We start from the raw sequence: 20,462 nt of genomic DNA, 5'->3' as shown, positions 1-20,462 counted from the left end.
AACTCCATTTCCCCTTTTGGAGCCCATATGTCTGAGAGGGAAGAATTCACAGGGTGGCAAAAAGTTTCATTTTTACGATGTGCTATTTGGTAGTACCTTGTTCTTGGACCTTCTTCGCAGATATTTTTGGATTCGTTTGTATTGTATTTACAAAGACACAGTCTTTTTTGGACATTCTCCTACCTCTCCACAATACACACAATATCTAAGAATTTTTTTTTGAGAGTTCCCGTCGTGGCGCAGTGGTTAACGAATCCGACTAGGAACCATGAGGTTGCAGGTTCGGTCCCTGCCCTTGCTCAGTGGGTTAACGATCTGGCGTTGCCGTGAGCTGTGGTGTAGGTTGCAGACGCGGCTTGGATCCCGTGTTGCTGTGGCTCTGGCGTAGGCGGGTGGCTACAGCTCTGATTCAACCCCTAGCCTGGGAACCTCCATGTGCCGCGGGAGCGGCCCAAGAAATAGCAAAAAGACATAAAAAAAAAAAAAGAATTTTTTTAATGTATGTGAACAGTGGCAGAATATAGTATTTCTTTCTTTCTTCTTTATGTTTCTCAGAATTTATATGAGAGTATTCAAATGTGTGTGGAGCAGGTCTTCAGGCCTCTGTGTAAGCATCAACACAATGGGGCTTGGAATCATCCCTGGACAGTCATTGCAAGATGCCTTTTTGGGTACCTTGCAGCTCATGGGGTTTACATGGCAAAAAGTCTTCCCAAGGAGTGAACTTGGGCTTGTCAAATCTACAGGTCAACAGAAAATCTGCCATTTAATCAGCTGGAGCCCCACTAAGCAGGTTGAAGTTTAACAGTTCCTTCATGGAGTAAACACCCAGCTGGTGCCAAAAGACAGAGGGTGACTCCAAACAAGGCCAGAGTTGCCTGTACATTTGCAAAATAATGACGAATAGAGGAATAAGTCATTTCTTCTCTCACTCCAAGCTGCTACCTTCTGTAACACCTCTGGCAAAAATGGAATCAACACCCACAACCAGGACAGCAGCACCAGCAGTAAGGTACCACTCACACACTCTCTCTGCATTTATTGCTGCCTCCCCTCTTCCTTTTCAGCTGCTCAACTCTCTCTCTCTCTTTTTTTTTTTTTTTTCCTTTTCACAGCTGCACCCACAGCATATGGAAGTTCCCAGGTCGAATTGGAGCTGTAGCTGAGGCCTATGCTGCAGCCACCATAACACCAGATCTGTGACCTACACTGCAGCTTGCAGCAACACCAGATTCTTAACCCATCAAGAGAAGCCAGGGATCAAACCCACATCCTCACAGAGACAATGCCGTCTCCTTAACCTGCTGAGTCACAACAGGAACTTCTCAGCTGCCCAACCCTTATCATAGATTTTTGTCTTGAGAAAAAATATTTGGTGGAGTTCTCTTGTGGCACATTGGGTTAAAGACCCCACGTTATCACTGCAGTGGCTTGGGTTTCTGCTGTGGCTCTAGTTCTCTCCCTGGCTTAGGAACTTCCACATGCTGCAGGCACAGCCAAAAACATTTTTTTTTTTTTTTTTGGAGAGCAGTGCCAAAAGGATATGCATTTCATATGTGCCCCCAGTGTTTCTTTTTCTTTTTTTTTTTTTTTAAAGGGCCACACTCTAAGCATATGGAGGTTCCCAGGCTCAGGGTCGAATCAGAGCTACAGCTTCTGGCCCACAGCTCACAGCAACACCAGATCCTTACCCCACTGAGCAAGCCCGGGGATCGAACCTGCATCCTCACGGATACTAGCTAGATTCCCTTCCTCTGAGCCGCGACAGGAACTCCCATATGTCCTGTTTTTTTAACATTTGCCGGTACCCCAGACAGTGGTATACTTTGACCAAATTGCTTTGTTCCTCTGTGGAATTGCTATTATTGAACTGCAGTTGGCATCATGCCCTCAGTTGGCACTGAGGTGGGTGAGAAGCAGTGATAGGCAATGATTGTCATTTTTATATTTACTTATTTATTGTCTTTTGTTCTTTTTAGGGCTGTACCTGCAGCATATGGGGGTTCCCAGTCTAGGGGTGTAATCGGAGCTATAGCCGCCGGCCTACGCCAGAGCCACAGAAACACCAGATCTAAGCCCTGTGTGCGACCTACACCACAGTTCCTAGCAAGGCTGGATCCTTAACCCACTGAGCAAGGTCAGGGATCAAACCCGAAACCTCATGGTTCCTAGTCAGATTCGCTTCCGCTGCGCCATGACGGGAATTCCGATTGTCATTTTTATTAAAATGATGTTCTTAAGTGTGTTGTTTATCAGTGTCTTCATTATGAGTCCCCAAAAGAGACATTTTGGTTAAGCCTTGGCCATGAAAAGTTGTCCTCCCGAGCAACTGGTATGTTTCCGTCTTATAGACAGGAGGCATCTGGTAACTGCTAACTCAACAAATACTCAGGTAAATAAAATCTTCTTAAGACTGTAGCCAGAAAATGCATTTTTCATGTTACTGTTGATGATTTCATTGAACAAATGAGCTGGAGTTCATTTGAAATAAGACCGTTTTATCTCTGATCATGGAACCTGCCAGAGCCTTTAAATGCTGTGGGAAAAGTTGTTTGGGTTTAAGCGTTTCCAATCAGGAGAAATATCTATGCTTCCAAGTACATGAGGATGCTGATGATTTGTTTTTAGGAGTTTTGGGGGTTTGTTTTTTCCTTTTTAAACCTACTCATATGATTTCAAGAATTTTTGATATGAAATTGGAGGTATCGAGGAGGCAAATGGTAATTTAGAAATTCTGACTGTGCTTAAGGCACAGAAATTTAGCAAGGTAAGGAAGAAAGTAAATCCCAAGGACTACAGGGCTCCAGAGACTCTACTTTGCATACTGAAATGTTGATTGGCTGATTTACTTTATATCGATTCCATTTGAATCAAAAAGACACAGGCTTTAGGAGTTCTCCGTCGTGGCGCAGAGGTTAATAAATCTAGCTAGGAACCATGAGGTTTCGGGTTCGATCCTTGGCCTTGTTTAGTGGGTTAACGATCTGGCGTTGCCATGGGCTGTGGTGTGGGTTGCAGACGCAGCTCAGATCCCACGTTGCTGTGGCTCTGGTGTAGGCCATCGGCTACAGCTACAATTGGACCCCTAGCCTGGGAACCTCAATATGCTGTGGGAGCAGCCCTAGGAAAGACAAAAAGACAAAAAAAAAAAAAGTTATAGGCTTTAAATGGAAAGAGATTGGACCTTGAAAAACAAAGGACAAAAGACTGAAAAAATTAAGGACAAAAATTACCCTCAGTCCCCACAGGACAGTGGTCCTGGACCAGCAGTTTCAGCATCACCATCATTAATGAACTGGTTAGACATGCAAATTCATCTATACAATAGGCCCTCTGCGGGTGGGGTCAATAATCTGTGTTTTAATAAGTCCTGCTGGTGATTCTGATGCTTGATAAAAATGTTGGAGGACTATTACCCTAGGACACATCTCAAATTATTCTATGGTAATAGTACCCAGTCAAATATTTTCTCACCCAGACTGGTTGTCCTTAGCCCTAACCTCTCAGAAGGAATTGTTCCAGGCTACAGGATTAAACATTCCCTGATATGGAGTTCCCATCGTGGCTCAGCAGATACGAATCTGACTAGCATCCATGTAGACACAGGTTCGATAGCTGGACTCACTCAGTGGGTTAAGGATCCAGCATTGCCGTGAGCTGTGGTGTAGATCTCAGACGTCACTCGAATCTGGCATTGCTGTGGCTGTGACATGGGCCAGTAGCTGCAGCTCCGATTCAACTCCTAACCTGGGAACCTCCATATGCCACGGGTGTGGCCCTAAAAAGACAAAAATTAATTAATTAATTACTTGAAATAAAATATAATAAAAATAAATTCCCTGATGAAGGAAGTATCACTGGTCAATTTTATATTTTCCCCTGCATTATAAGGTATTGACTCCAATAAATAAACAGAGAAGTTTCTAAGTTTTATGATCATCAATACATTTATCTTCCTATGGTACTTTTTCTTCAAAGAGGGAACAGTTGGCTATGGTCTGGTGGACTTTTCAGTGCAGATGTATTAGCTGTAGATGGATTGGCTGAATTATCAACTCCAGAGGTCTCCTGGGGGGGAAGATCTGATTCCGTTGCTGAGCAACACCTCTAGAAACATGGAGTATTCAAAAAAAGTAAGTGAATCACACAATACCTATTAATTCTGTTTTTTTTGCAAGTTTTTGAAATTAGAAAAATAGCAATCCTCAGTCTATAAAATAAAAACAAACATTATAATAGTTTTTCAAAGGAAAATTAAAGTCTCTTAGAGCCCGCATCATTTCTCACCATCTTGTCAAAGTCTAGCTTACTAACTTATTCTTCAGAGGTAGTTACTGTGAAAAGTTTGGGGTGCATCTTTCTAGAAGTTTTCCAGCTTATGAAAGCATAAAAGTACACCATATTTTGAAACACAAATTAAAATGGACTTTGCACTCCTGTTTTGCTACTTTTTTTCCCCATTACTGTATATCGCGGGACAAGTTTCTGCAGCTAGAATTTATAGAAATTATAAATATGAAGAAATCAATGGACAAGGTAGGTAGCCCTAATTGCTGGTGGGACCAAATTGCTTGCTTTCCACAAGTCTATAGTGTAGTTAGGAAAAGAACACGCATGTCAGCAAATCAGAACAATTAAGAGCTGAATTGCAGGGATGACTTTATGTGTGGTTTGGTAATGAAGACATGCGAGAGACATCAGTGAGGCTCAGCTGCCAAAAAGTTGTTTATACATGAAGAGGCAGTTAAAACGCAAAGAATTGGGACGAGTAAAACATTGCGGTGCTGCTGGTGGGGGGGTGGCACTAAAATTTTCAGCTTTTCTCAAGCAGGAACAAAGTCACAATAATAATAATGGCAGAATTGAGCAAGACATCTGGAAGCATAAATTAAAAGACTAGTCTGGAGGGAAGGGGGATATTTGGGATTAGTGGGAAATCCATTGGATTAGTGGGCGAGGGATAGTACATTTGACATGAAGGCAGATCAATTTAGACTTAATATCTTAAAATACTTAAATAAAAATAAACTTGAAGACATTATGTCATACAGTCATGAAGGAACATCTTTCCTTTTCACATTTATCTAAGAGATACCTCATCTTTTTGAAAAGCAAACACACCCCCCACCCTTTTCAAACAGTTTCATTGAGTTATTTTTAATAATATCTAATTTTGTGGGATGGATATTTTAATAATTAATATCTAAATTTGAACTTGCATGATTTTTTGTGATAATCTACACACTCAAGTATTGATTCGCCTAACAGTTAAATTCAGAGGAACAGATGTATGCATTTAGAAACTATTTTGGGTATATGTTGAAGTATAATTTGTATCTATGATTTTTCTAATAAGAGGGTTCATTCTGAACCACAGCCATTTCACTACTTGTCACCCATTAGCAAGCACTGTTCATGGTAATAGCTTTATTTTAATAATACATACATGAGGAGTTCCCGTCGTGGCTCAGTGGTTAACGAATCCGACTAGGAACCATGAGGTTTCGGTTCAATCCCTGGCCTTGCTTAGTGGGTTAAGGATCCGGCATTGCCGTGAGCTGCGGTGTAGGCTGCAGACGTGGCTTGGATCCTATGTTGCTATGGCTCTGGTGTAGGCTGGAGGCTACAGCTCCAATTCAACCCCCTAGCCTGGGAAACTCCATGTGCTGCACATGCGGCCCTGAAAAGACAATACAAACAAAAACAAAAACACAACAAAAAACAAAAAAGAATACATACATGGAATAAAGTATACATTAGTGTAATTTTCCAAGAAGAAACTTTCTCTAACTATATATACGTATATTTTTTTCTTTTTTTCCCTTTGGCCCACAGGATTCACTGAATATTAGGGCATCAAGGTATAGTCATTGTTGCCTGAGAGTCCCTCACTGGATAAGCAGAGTGTTAGCTGGTTTTGAAACAGACTGAACAGTTAGCAAGATTTGTTTACTTCTGCTTCTGAGTCAAAGATCAAATGAACAAAGTCCAAGTGAATGTTACAGTAGAAGGAGATGAGGGAAAATGAGCAGCAGTATTCCTTTGCTGACCTTTCCCCATGTATTGAGATGTGATGTCCCAGATTTCACAGTTTGTCTCATGGTCCTGATTCATGCATAGGATAAATAAGATTTTCCCAAGGAAAGCAGCAGAATGTCATGGTTTTACAAATGCATATTTTTATGCCCTTAAGCCTTTTTATTTTCTTTTGCTTTTTTTAAGGCAGTGCCCTCAGCATATGGAAGTTCCCAGGCTAGGGGTCCAATCTGAGCTACAGCTGCCAGCCTACACCACTGCCGCAGCAAATCAGGATCTGAGCCGTGTCTGTGACCTACACTACAGCTCACAGCAACTCCAGATCCCCAACCCGCTGACCGAGGCCAAGGATTGAACCCACATCCTCATGGATACTAGTTGGGTTTGTTTCCACTGGGCTAGAACAGGAACTCCCTTTTAAGTCTTTTTATAATGTGGTTGATTATCTTCATAAGAGAAGACTAAAGAAACTTTCTAGGCTTTTCCATAATAATAAAAGATGTTGGATGTGTTTTGTTTATTCCTCTTCTAAGTACTGTGCAAATGTAAGTATGCAATTTGTTTAAAAAATTCTGAAAGGGTGAATTAAATTGTTTCCAATAGGATGGAAACAACATTAGAGGCAGAAATTTGGAAACAGTCAAAGAAAGTCTCAATCTATGAATTCTTCCCAATCTACCAATCTACCTCCCCCTTGTTTTTTGAAATCCAGCTTGTATGTTAGGATTTAAAAATATTATACCTAAAACCTCCCTCTCCCCTTCTTTCCCATATTTCTTCTGATTTTTTTTTCTTCAAGCTTTACACTGTTGGGAATTTGGTTTACAAGTCTGGGGTGGTTTATGGGTATTGTTTGTTTTGGTCTACTAATCTTTCCCAGGCTCTCCTTATTTTTAAGACATATTCTAATTTGGGGTCGCAGGGATCATTTATAAGGAAATGCCTTTTTGTAATCCACTTGCCCCTACATATATTTTTATTTGTAATATTTACACAGCTAATTTGACCAGAGGAGAAACTGCTCTTGGAACATGAGTGATTTCTGCACAGAGAACAAATTTCATTCCAATCAAGATCTCCGTGATTAGGAACGGGTGTTCAGGGTAATTTGGAATTCAGGGCAGCTACCAATGCAGCACATGCTTAGATTTTTAAATGTGGTGGTGAACAGTTGAAAAGAAACTGGTTGAGATTTGAGCATCATTTGAAGTGGAAGAAGAAAAATAGCTTGTTTGAGGGCTTCATGCCATTTTCTTACTTTGGTATCTGGAGACTTTTTTTCTGTCTTGGGAGAAAAGTGAGGCACCAAGGATTCAAAAATTGTTTCTCTATAAGTAAGAGATATCCTTCCATTGTACCTCATAACAACTAGATCTAGCAAATTAGAGATGGGCAATATTTCTGGGATTAGAATAAGAGGAAGATGACAGTGTTCTCTCCTGCCAAATGTTTGCTAGTGGGTGGTTTAGAATTGTTCTGGCAGCAAGTAACACAAGCCTGACATAAACTGGTTTCAGATAAAGGAGGATTATACAGTTACACCCTCGCAATCCTAGAGGTAAGTCTTCAGGTGGGGTTCATTTAATAACTTGGAGACAGCACTGGGGAAAGAGGTCTTTGTCTCTGCCATACTCTGCCTGGGACTATCCAACGAGTTTCCTCTTCCGGGAGTGTGAGAACAGCCAGGACCAGGCAGGGCTATTTCTTCCTGGGCCACCTCCAATGACAGAGAGACAAAAATCCTCTTCTTCAAGCCAGATAAGGGGCCTTCCCTTTAGTTTGATTCCACAGTTGACCCCGTAGGAACATGCTGAGTGCCCTGTGATGCGTAGGGGTTGAGACCCACCCTAGGAATGAGGCTGAGCCTCAGCATCTTTTTTGTTCATTGCAGTATTGAAATACTATTTGCTTGCTACCATTTGTGAAAAACATTTTATGCGCCACAATTTAAAATCTATTCTAATTGGAGAAAGTGAAATTAGTACTGAGAAGTTAGCAATTTCACCTTATAGGGTTGAGAACTGGGAACAAAGAACGAATGCAATAGAATTATATGATATATAAGTTGATTTGTGGGGATCATCTGGAAACATAACCTTTAAAAGCTCCACTTCTATGCAGTGATAATGCATTCTAAATTTAAAAAATACAACTTCCAATTAAGTAGGCTGTGTTTATTCCCAACATTTAACAAAGAGTTGGGATAGGTGATCAATAAATATATGTTGAAAACATTTATAACTTTGAAAATACAACACATCTGTAAGTTAGGAAGATCTGTCTGCAACTTAACACCTCTTTCAAGGAATTTTCAATTGGGAGATATGACACATATAAGAAAGTATTAGTGATCAATAGAAGAAAGCACATAACAAAATACTAAATCAAATACCACCAAAACCTCCAAGTATAAAGTATAACTCTGCGTGTAAAGATCTAAGAGCAACAAGGGAAAAAAGATAGCAATCCTTGCCAGAGTATATATTTTTAGAGCATTAAATGAAAGCTGAACCCTGAAAAAAATAAAAGGGACAATTTATATAGTATTTGAAAAAACATAACCTAATAAACTGTGCAATTTAGAAGAATTCTCACCATATGTTTGGTATTTAGGTTCTATAGCTACAAGTGTGTGTTAAAAATATCAATAATAATTTCTTAAGTCAAACTGGTATTGTTAACATGTGGTCAAATATTTTTTTCATGTGTGATGGCAACATGTGCTAGAATTTCATCTGCAGTAATTTTAAGAAAAATATTTTTCAGTTTGAAGAACTCGCATAGTCAAGGACAGTGTCCCAGACACAGCTTTACTTCTTTAGAGCAGAGGAGGGCCTGGATCATGTTGGAGTAGACCCTGCTTTTGAGTGATGAACAGAGGAACCTAGGAAGCCTCTCTCGTCTCAACATAGCTTTCCTACTCTACTGTCTCACGAGCAAAATCTCACCACTAGATATTCCTTCCTTTGAGTCAGCGTATGTGCTCTTTTGAAAAGCCAGCCATTCACCTCCTAATATAAAAAGTATCTTGGGAGTTCCCATTGTGGCTTAGCAGTAACCAACCTGATTAGTAAGCATGAAGATGTGGGTTCTATCCTTGGCCTTGTTCAGTGGGTTGGGGATCCGGCATTGCCATGAGCTGCTGTGTAGGTGGCAGATGCAAGTCAGATCCCAGGTTGCTGTGGCTGTGGCTGTGGCCGGCAGCTCCAGCTCCAATTTGATTCCTAGCCTGGGAACTTCCATATGCCTCTGGTGAGGTCCTGAAAAGACAAAAAAGTAATCTCTAAAATATTCTTCCCTCTCTGTAATTAAACCTGGTCACTGAGGGAATTCATTAACTCGCTATCATTGATTGACACCTGCCATGAGCTGGATGTTATGTAAATCCCAGGGTTACAAGGATAATTATAAATTGTCTCTCTCTCTCTTTTTTAAGAAGTCCGTAGTTTAGCTGAAAGACAGGCTTAAACACTGTGATGCGATGGAAGTGTTGGAGGGACAGCACCGCTGATTCACATACCAGGTGAGAAGCAGTGACTATTTGGTGAGCATATGGAAGCCCAGCCAGGAGCAGATAGCAATAAGAGGGCTCTGGGTTTGGTGGGATGACATTTCCAAGATAAGGCATAGAGAAAGATGTGCAAGATGAAGTAAAGCTAGCACAGGTCATATCTTAATTATTTAGAAATAATCTTAGGAGTTCCTGTTGTGGCTCATCAGGTTAAGAACCCGACATAGTGTCTGTGAGGATGCAAATTGGATCCCTGGCCTTGCTCAGTGGGTTAAGGATCTGGTGTTGCCGCAAACTGTGACGTAGGTTGCAGATGTGGCTCGGAACTGGTGTTGCTGGGGCTGTGGTATAGGCCTCAGCTGCAGCTTCCATTTGACCCCCTAGCCTGGGAACTTTCATATGCCACAGATGCATAGGGGGAAAATAAAAATAAAAATAATTTTATAAGTGAAAGCTTTTATAAAGTAATCTCCTAAATTGAGGCATTCCTCTAACATTTGTTTTAAATTTAGGAATCAAGATTGTAGTTAATTAATAACCCTGGACAACAGCATGTGTAAGACAAATGTTACAAGAGATTTCTGAATACCGTGGTGATATCACTCTTGTTCGCCTTCATTTCCCAAATACGTAACAGATGAAGGGAAAGTGACAGACATGTACGCCAATGATGGCAATAACTGGAGGATTTGAAGTCACTCATGACTGACAAACTGTCACAACATTCCTTGTTTGTTTTTTTTTTCTCCAATACTCCTCATGTCAGCAAAAATTCCCTGTGCAAAAAAAAAAAAAGGGAGTTCCCATCGTGGCACAGTGGTTAACGAATCCGACTAGGAACCATGAGGTTGCGGGTTCGATCTCTCCCCTTGCTCAGTGGGTTAAGGATCTGGCGTTGCCGCGAGCTATGGTGTAGGCTTGGATCCCGCACTGCTGTGGCTCTGGAGTAGGCTGGTGGCTACGGCTCCCATTGGACCCCTAGTCTGGGAACCTCCATATGCCGAGGGAGCGGCCCAAGAAATAGCAAAAAGACAAAAAAAAAAAAAAAATTTCCTATGCAAAAAAAATTTCCTGTGCAAAATACCAGAACTTCCCCCAAGACTCAGTCTCACAGACATCACCCAGACATCATTGCTAAATTATTAGATATTAATTTAGACCATAAACTCTGAGGGCGAGATACAGGAATGTGTAGGTCGATTGGTCAACAAACCTGGTTCACAGCCCTGTCTTCAATCGGGTTACTTCGATGTGATTGTCAACCCATGAGAAACCACTGTCCATGTCTGAGACTGAGCTGGAAGACTTAAATGTCAAAGCTCTTGCAAGGTTCCACTTCTTTCAAGTATGAATTTTACTACCATGAGACCACATGGTTTCTCAGGCTTGGTACTTATTAATTTGAGCCAGATAATTTTTGGGGGGGAGGGTTGTGGGGACTTCCTTTTGTAGCATCCCTGGCCTCTACCCACTGGATGCCAGAAGCACCCTGCCTTCCTTTCTCCCACTAAGATGTGCCAAGCCAAAATGTCTCCTGACATTATCAAATAACCTCTGGGGGGGGCAGAACGGTTCCCAGCTGAGAACCACTGGGTTACATACCAGACCAATATCCACTCTTCAGTAATGTAAGTGATATTCTTTGTAGATCTATTTTACAGGGCCATAACATTTTGAAAGGAAGCCTACACATGACTCATTGAGAAAGAACAGCAGACTAACCAGATCAACTCCTATAGTCCATGGCACATCAGAACTCACTTGACCTCAGATGACAGTATGTAAGTATGTAACTCAACCAGGAGGAAGTTAAGTGGGGGTGAACCATGTCATAAGAGATAACAGATTTCATTCTGTCTGTGACTTTATTTTCTGTCTTTAAATGTAACACATGCCCATTACAAAAAAAAAAAAAAAAATGCAACACATATACGAGTTATGAAGAAGAAAACAACAATTAGCCCTAATACTACCACCAGGAGACAATGGTTATTGGAGTAAATGATATGATTTTTCTAATGTTCACTGTTCTAGTCTTCTCTGAAAGAGATTATTCCTCTGGACCCAGTGAAGTCCATCTTGTCTATAGGACTTGCTTTCGCTGATGAAATATGAGTGAAAATGATGTGCTACAGTCTTTAAACATGGTTTCTCCTTGGCTCTTTTCTCTCTGCCATGAGAAAGACAAAATACACAAGAAGGGCTGTTATTTAGGAATAAATAGTAGGACAAAGAGGATACACAAAGGAGAGCCACAGCTGCCTCTCAGCTGACATGAAATGAGCAAGAGTTTAACTTTTATTGTTATGCCGCTACATTTTAGGATTATTTGTACTGCAGCATAACCGCCGAAAATCTAATTTACAGTATATTTTATGCTAGACTTTTCATGTTTATATATGCATATGTAATGAATAAAATATAAATACATCATTTACAATATGTACATTTCTATACAAATATAGATGTGTTTATAATTGGAGTAGTTTTCACTTAACATGTTTGCTTGTGATTTTTTTCTTTGATAATTTTCAGGTGTCATTATCCCTCTCATATGAATTTTGATATCTGCCTGGTATTCCATTGTCCTAAGTCAAACCCCTCTATGTTATTACACTCCGACTTTATTTTCAATTAACAAACACTCTTATGTGGTGTGTGTGTGTGTGTGGGGAATGTATTTGCAGAAAGCTGTGTGTGCATTATTTTCTCAGGATAAGTCAAAGCTGTGAAATCGCTGGATAAAGAGGGTGAACATTTGCAAGGCTTTTAATAGAGATTGAAGAGTTGTTCACCCTAATTATCATGCTCATAGACTCCCTCCAGGATGGACAAAGGTGTTATTTCTTCACACCCTCAGCAACATTAGAGATTGACGTTAGTTTGAAAAGAAGACCTCTGAAAATGTCTGGGAGCGAAATACTATCTTTTGTTTGTTTGTTTGTTTATTTTCCTGGCTTGCTAGTGAAATGATTTTTTTTTTTTTTTGGCCTGTTATTTTAAGTGCTTTGCCCCTTATTTTCAAAGTCAACAGGAAACTGATTTTCCTACTCAAGTAGGATGGCTAACATGAATAGGACCATGTCGATAGTCCAATAATGAGCCTCAAGTAATTCGGACAGTAAAGTACAATAGAAATGTAAGTATGGGAAAAAATCAAGTAAATATGATTTTAAGTAAACTTTGAAAGGAATGGAAAGGCTGAGAAGCAATGCTGCGCATCACTCATTCATTCATTAACGCATTCAACAAATAAGTGTCTAGAAAGAGCCAGGGATGGTACAGATGTTGAGGATATGGTGCTGCACAAGATAGACAGGCTTCCTGCCCACACACAGCTTGCAGTCTAATGGCCAAAAATTGTCACACCAGCAGCAGCCATTTAACTTGATAGCATCCTGATAGGATGAAGTCAGAGCCAAGTGACTGGGTGGCAGGAGTTCCCAACAATGCCAGATTCCCTCTTTAAAACTTTCCTGGGAGGGGACATGCCACTGAGCAAGTGGAAGATTTAAGATTTACATCCAAGTCTCCTTGAGGCTCCAAGCCTGCATTCAGCTAAAGATTTGTCTAGAGCAACTTAGGAGGGAAGTTTATAAGATAGGTAAAAAGAAAGAATACATTGACAAAACAATAGGACCTTGTATTTCAGGTTCTTATGGGTGTATCTCTAGTCTAGAAGGTAGAATGTTTTTTAGGTCATTACAGATACTGCTTTGCTAACAATTCTCTGTGATGGTTCTCTGTCATTATCAATACTTCCACTAATGATTTCCCATATAGTACATTGGAGAGCTGAGTTCTTTGGCAAAATTATAATTATCATGTATTTACATGCATACCTGCATTATTTTTTTTCTTTATAGTTCAATGTGAGTTACCCACACTGGAAATGAATTTTTAAAAGCTGGATGGCTATGTGGGTTTGTAAAACAAGTTAAACCTGACAATAAGGCATGTGCTTTAAATTTCCTTGGTTTGGGGCACTGTTTACTCTGGCAGCAGCGCTGTGAGTTAAGTCAAGCTTTCTTGCTTTCCCCCATAGACTGTTACAGGGTAGACTGATGTTGGCCGAAGGAAATATCTGTAAACAGTACATTTATTTTTGAGCTAATATTGATGAATCACGCCTCCAAGTCCCTCATTAGACTGTGTGGAAAAGTTTTCAAAGTCTGGAGAACAGCATAACCTGGGTCACTAAAATTTAAACATTTTATAGAAGGGAGACCATCCTAATTTGTGTTACTTTGCAAAGTTGGCTGTTTATCTAGCTCAGGGTCTCAATGTCTTCATTAGCTTATTTTAACTGTATCCTAAAGCAATGGCCTACCAGATGCTAAAAAAATAAATGTTTTTATTGTTTGTCACATTTTCAAATTTAGTTGTTGGTGTTGATTAGTTTTGATGTTTGAGTCTTGGCTAAGCAGAAAAGGCATGTCTTACATGTGTATATTTATTTTCTTTCTTTTTTTCTTTTTCTTTTTTGACTACACCTGAGGCATTTGGAATTTCCCAGGCCAGGGATTGAACCCACGTCACAGCAGCGACTGAGCTACAAAAGTGACAACTCCGGATCCTTCCTGTTGAGCCACCAGGAAACTTCTATATTTGTTTTTATTTGTGTGTGGCTATATGAGATAGTTCCTCAGTTAAATAGAAATGTAGATAAGAAGAATTCTTTGAAAGCTCAGATAATTTCTTGAACAAAATGAAGGCTTCATTGTTATTCAACATGTTAGATAATTTTGGTAGGGGGTGAAGTTCTACATGTTCTTGTGGAAGAACTGATTTTTCTGCTTGTATTTTCTAGACCCTGCTCTTGTTCTTTAGCACCAGAAAAAGGAATCTGGGTGCTTCCACTCATTCCAGCCTGAGTCTCCACCCAACCAAGCATTTCATTCATTCATTTCTTCATGCATTTGTTTGTTGAACAAATTACTGTGGGCAATCTAATATGTTCTATTTCTTTGTGTTTCAGCAGGGCTATATAAAACTACAAAAATCCATGTCTTTGAGTCATGTCCTAGAAAATCATAATGCTTACACTGTGTGATGCATTGTGGCTTACAGAAATACTCACTTGCTTTATGTCATTTGGTTCACAGCCACCCTGTGATGTAGAGAAGTCAGATATTGTTTGCATTTCACAAATTAGGTGATTGTTGTGCTTTTAAGTAGAATTTTGTCTACTGAATATTAATTAGCATCATATTCATGATGCTAATTTCATGAATTGAAATTGTATCTACATGGTTCCTACAAATGTTGACCTAGATAATAGCAGTCTCAGTGGAGTGGTGAGGAGGAAAGTATGATTGGTTTAGGAGGGCTGAGGGGACAGGAAGGTGAGGAAGTGGAGACAGTGACTACTTAGAAACCTCTTTTGAGGAAGTGGGAGAAAAGAAAGTCAACCCAAGGAGGACTTGAGGTCCAGGGAGGTTTTTCTTAAGAGTTTTTGTAAGCACGTTCACATGCTGATAAGAATAAGCCCGGGGAGTTCCCGTTGTGGCGCAGTGGTTAACGAATCCGACTAGGAACCATGAGGTTGCAGGTTCGATCCCTGCCCTTGCTCAGTGGGTAAAGGATCCAGCGTTGCCATGAGCTGTGGTGTAGGTTGCAGACACGGCTCAGATCCCGCGTTGCTGTGGCTCTGGCGTAGGCTGGTGGCTACAGCTCCGATTCGGTCCCTAGCCTGGGAACCTCCATATGCTGCGGGAGCGGCCCAAGAAATGGCAAAAAAAGACCAAAAAAAAAAAAAAAAAAAAAAAAAAAAAAGAAACCCAGAATAAGAAGAGTATTGATGATGTAGGCAGTTGAAAGAAAAGGGGGATAATAATAATAATACAACAAAACAATAATATAATATTTATAATATAGTAAATATAATATAAAAATAATAATAATAAAGTCTCTAAAGAAGCCAGAAAGGGATAAAATCTGGGGTGAAAATAATCTTAGAAGAAAAATGGAGGAGTTAATTCAGTTTAACAGGAGGAAAGACAAAAGTAACGTCATGAATAGGTAGACTGGTAAATTTGGTGCAAAAATGAAGTAATTTTCTTCTAATTGGTTGTATTTTCTCAGTGAAAGAAGAGAACAGTTAGCTAAGAATGAGGAGCAAGCAGATGGTATTTGAGTTATAAGGAGAAAAGAGAAATATAAGATAGTTATTACATATTCCATTACATTTTACATGTAATGCCATGGTTTTTTCCTTTGATTTCCTATATAAAGATTAAAAAGCACTGACTCCCAGAGATTTACATAATTGTAAACTATTGTCATTATTATTAATTTACTTTATATCTGACCATAGGAGTATTTGACCTTAATGTAAGATCATATAGACCACTTGAACATCCTGTTTTGTGGAACAAATTTACATTGTGCCACATGTAAAATGGTGTTTAATATGTCAAACTTTTTATTGCTGATAATGAATATATGCTAGGTTTGAGGTTCAAAATATTTGTTGAATTAACAGTAGTTATGTTTGTTACTGAACTGTGCAGTAATGTTTTTGTAGGTTTGAGTGAGAGTTCTTACAAAATTTCAACAATTTTTTTTCATATTTTTAAAGACTACATGAAGGGATAGATAATAGTTCAGGTCAATTGTCCATGGCATTTCTGCAGGTCTTATGACAGCTTTCATTCCATACTATCTTTTCAAGTTTGTTTGCCATGAACAAAGAGAGATCCTTTTGGAATAGAGGGCAGATTTGCTTTCTTACTAGGAAAACAAAGCTAATACCTCCCTGTTGCAAGACATGTTTTTATAATATTTTCTTAGCCTCTTTGCTGAAAACTCCATCTTATCTTTCCTTACTTTGTCCCGTCTTCCTGCTTGAGAAAGAGTCACAGTGATGGTAAATGACTTAAGCTTAAGAACAAAGACCTAAGGGCATGGGTTATTCGCAGGGTCAGCTGAATGAGGACATAATACAATGGTCTAGGCACGCTGGACCTGTGCAGATTGGCACGCCATTTGCACAAGCTGGACCTGTGCAGATTGGCACACCATTTGCACAAGCATGATATGTCCTCTAAAGAATAAGAGAAAGAGGAACCTCATGACCAAGTGGTTTATGAGCGGTCATATGCATTAGAAAAGAGAACCAAGGTGCGAACCTAGGCACACAGGGTTGCCACAATTTGCAGAAGCACAGTGAGGATTCTCTGAAATGCTATGCATAGATAGCTAACTCAAATGCTAATGATTCTTAAATTCCTATAGTTTAGAGTAAAAAGTTTAACCATTTACCAGCTAAGTGACTTTTAAAATAATAAAAAAAAACCTATATCCTGCACCTACAACCCCCTTTTCGCTTGACTAATCCTCAAGAGCACAATAAAAGCAGTGTGGTTTCTTGAGGCAGGGCTCTTGGTCCATCCCTGAGACCTTGAGTCCCCTGGTTCCCACCTTTACTTAAGATAAACATCTCTGTGTCTTGTTTTATGTTAACTTTTTTTTTTCCTTAAGTTCCATAGCACCCGTTCTTCAGCCCCATCCTGCTGAGCTGGTCTCGGCACCTCCCTCTGATAAAGGATGGGTAGATTTGTTAACAACTCCTTATCAGATCGAGGTTTTTCCTAAGCTTGGAATTTCTCGGCTAGGACATGGACTAACTGTGCACACAACACTCAGCTAGACCCACCCACATAACTCCCATGGGACTTGGGGCATAACAGGAACATGAAGTCCATGCCACCTTCTGTGCTCTGAGTAATAAAGTCTTTTGTCTCTGACCCAGGAATCTCGTGTCTTCTGAAACTTATGAAACTTTGGGCAGCTAACTTGTTAACTTATGAGTAAGCATCTCAGACTTTCACAATTCCTGACATTTCAAAAGGCTACATCAGCACAACTATTTAATATCATTTAAAATACAAAACACTATTCATTCATCTTTAGAAATTATACTTTTGCCCCTAATCTTTTCTTTTTCCTTTTTTTTCTTTTCTGTCTTTCTTTTTTCTTTTATGGCTTTTAGTTTTCTGGATTGAATTTAAAGACTTAATTATCTCATTCAACACTTAAGACACATAATATGTTTTAAAGTCTTTCAGTAATAATATTTAAATGTTTGGCTTTTAAATATGATGACATTCCCTACATTTTTTTTTTTTTAAAGGATAGTTATTTCAGAAGAGTTTTCTTTTGGGTGGGAATAGTAATTGCTTCTGAGTCACAGTAAGCAACAGATTGAAGTTTAAATTCTGAAGATCACCTCTCAGCCCAGATATTTCCCAAGGAGTAGAAGCCCAGGTACCTCCCTAAATATTAAGTACATGACAGCAATAATTACTAGGGGACTGCTTTGAACTGATGATGGAGAGCAGTTCACTGTGGTTTACCAAATTTAGACCTGGTAAATGAAACCTGGTAAGTACAGTCACAGCAGACACCAAGGTCAGTCAACGTGGCAGGTCAGGGAGGGCCCAGCTGGCTTCTTTCAAATGATGCAACTAAAGAGGGGGTCTTGGAAGTCATCAAAGGGTCGAGACATGAGCAGAATAAAATGCTCTGGAGATGGCAAGGGAAAATTACATCCTGTGCTTTCAGGACGCCAGGATGTGGGTTGACAGAATCAAGCATGGAACTTTCCTCCTCAAAATAAGTCAGGGGAGAAGTGTGGTGATCAAAGGCAGGAAGTAAATAGAGGTCCCAATGCAGTTCGGATCCACGATGTAGACTGAACAGTGAAACCCAGCTGAATTGTTTCCCAACTGATAAGGAAACATGATGAAATGAGTGAGGGAATGCCTAATTCTGGAAAACTTGTTGGGTCTCAGTTGAACCCCCTGAATTGCCTTGGTTAAAACTTTACCAAGTATAATTAATTATTTGAATATGCAAAATGTCATCTATTTCAAGATTAATATAAATTTATGGAACTAAAGCTATAGACTGTTCATACACTCTTATTGTGAGATGTGCTAATGCAGCATTCATTGAGTTACATTTCTTCCCAAACTTACTAAAGTAAAAAAAAAATGCAAAGAAATAATAAACTGTCATAAATATTATTTTGGGGGGTAAATAAATGTCAAATAAAGCTATTTATTTGACACGTGGACTTTGACATCTATTTTGTATAATTCCAGATGCTAAACCTCTTTTTTTAAGAAAGAAATCAGAATGGGTCCCTGGTGTTTAAGTGGCTTTCCTTAATGCCAATTGAAAGAACTCACCAGGAGGTTTTTTTTTTTTTTTTTTTTCTTTTTAGGTTCCCAGGCTGGGGCTCGAATCGGAGCTGTAGCCATTGGCCTGCACCACAGCCACAGCAATGCCAGATCTGAGCCATGTCTGTGAACTACACCATGGCTCACGGCAATGATGGCTCCTTAACCTACTGAAGGAGGCCAGGGATCAAAGCTGCATCCTCATGGATGCTTGTCAGATTTGTTTCTGCTGAGCCACAGTGGGAACTCCAGGAGAATCTTTATTAAAATTTTAATCCTCAACTTAATTAGATGTTGGCTACTCTACCAGAAGAGGTTGCCCCCAGAAGAAAGGAACCGAATAAATGCATGAGTCTGAAAGTGAGAAGTTGTATGAAATTTGTTCCATCTGCCATTTATTTAATGAATATTTAAGGTACTTCTCTATCTGTCCTTATGGAGCTTATGTTATGGTGGAGGGAGACTGACAACCCACAAATCAAATAACATGTCAGGTGGCGATAAATGCCTTGGGGGAAATTGACTAGGGAAAAAGGAATAGGAACGCTGCGAGTGGGATGGGGATGTTTTCAGTTAGAGATTTTGAAAACACTTCAATGTTTCTCTGCTCAACCCCCAAAGCCATACCATTACTTTCAGCACCAAGATCAGGCTTCCCAGCCTGATATGTCCCACCCTGTATGGTTTATGGTTTAACCCTTGACAAAGCCTCCGTTCTCAACTCCTTAGATGCCTCCAGTCCCATTCTTCATTTTGACCTTTTTTAATGACACACATCCTCAGATTAGGTCTGGTCTCTCTGATGCTTCCATGAATCTACCTGATGATACCTGTATCTTCCTCCCCAATTCTGTCTACCTACTTAGCTTGTTCTTATCCTTTAAGACTCAGATCTCTGGGAAGGTGGGAATAAAACCCACATTACTGTATAAAACAGATGACTAAATGGAGCCTACAGTATAGCACAGGGAAACCTACTCAATAGTTTGTAATAACCTATATGGGGCAAAAAAAAAAAAAGGCATGCATTTATAGGTATGATTGATTCACTTTGTTTTACACCTGAAACTAATACAATATTGTAAATCAACTATACTCCAATAAAATTAAATTTTAAAAAAAGGACTCAGATCTAGCATCATATCTTTGTAGAAGTGCTCTCTGATCCATTTGGTCTGCTGTCACAGGTCAGTTTCAATACCCTCCTCTTTTCAGGGCCCCGTAAAAAGGCTCCCCCCCACGGCATGTAACCTGCTCACTATTCCACAGTACGGTGCTCTGCACATCCCTCTGCTCTGGCACCTTTCGTATTGTGTTGCTATATACAGATGTTTGGGACTAGGCGAGTATAAGCAAATGATGTCCTCACTCAGTTCTGATCTGATCTTCTCACTGCAAGGTGGCCAAAATCCTAAGTTGGGAGAACATTACACCGCAGATCCCACTGCAGTGTGAATTACTCGAGGAAGGGTTTGCCTACATTTGCGTTTATATTCCCTGTGTGATCACAGTCCCTAGTACACAGTATGCATCTCACAAATGTTTGTTTCATCAATGAATTGCATATGGCACCTTTCTAATCATGCTCTAGATCTTGATTGATTTCATGACAAAGATTCTTTATAGTGTTTTTCTACACACTAGAATTAAGACATCACGTGAATATTTGTACTCCAATTTCTTTCTGTTTTTCCTCTTTTGCTATTGTAGATGCCATTTCATATTCTGAG

General features: G+C 39.7%; 1 long non-coding RNA gene across 1 annotated transcript; it reads left to right on the top strand.

Annotated features, from left to right (window-relative positions):
* The first annotated feature begins 850 nt into the window (after positions 1-850).
* On the top strand, positions 851-14,553 carry LOC102166614 (uncharacterized). Its single transcript, XR_014839574.1, has 6 exons — positions 851-1,012; positions 3,979-4,133; positions 9,473-9,559; positions 11,196-11,328; positions 12,575-12,686; positions 13,414-14,553. It is a non-coding gene; the product is annotated as an uncharacterized LOC102166614 (long non-coding RNA).
* Positions 14,554-20,462: the final 5,909 nt, after the last annotated feature.

The sequence above is a fragment of the Sus scrofa genome, chromosome 1, assembly GCF_054392235.1.
Source record: "Sus scrofa isolate SSC_HxYL_T2T_F1_AM1 chromosome 1, Sscrofa_HxYL_maternal_Yorkshire_Landrace_v2.0, whole genome shotgun sequence".
NCBI classification, from domain to species: domain Eukaryota; kingdom Metazoa; phylum Chordata; class Mammalia; order Artiodactyla; family Suidae; genus Sus; species Sus scrofa.
This window is presented reverse-complemented; position numbering and strand designations above follow the sequence as displayed.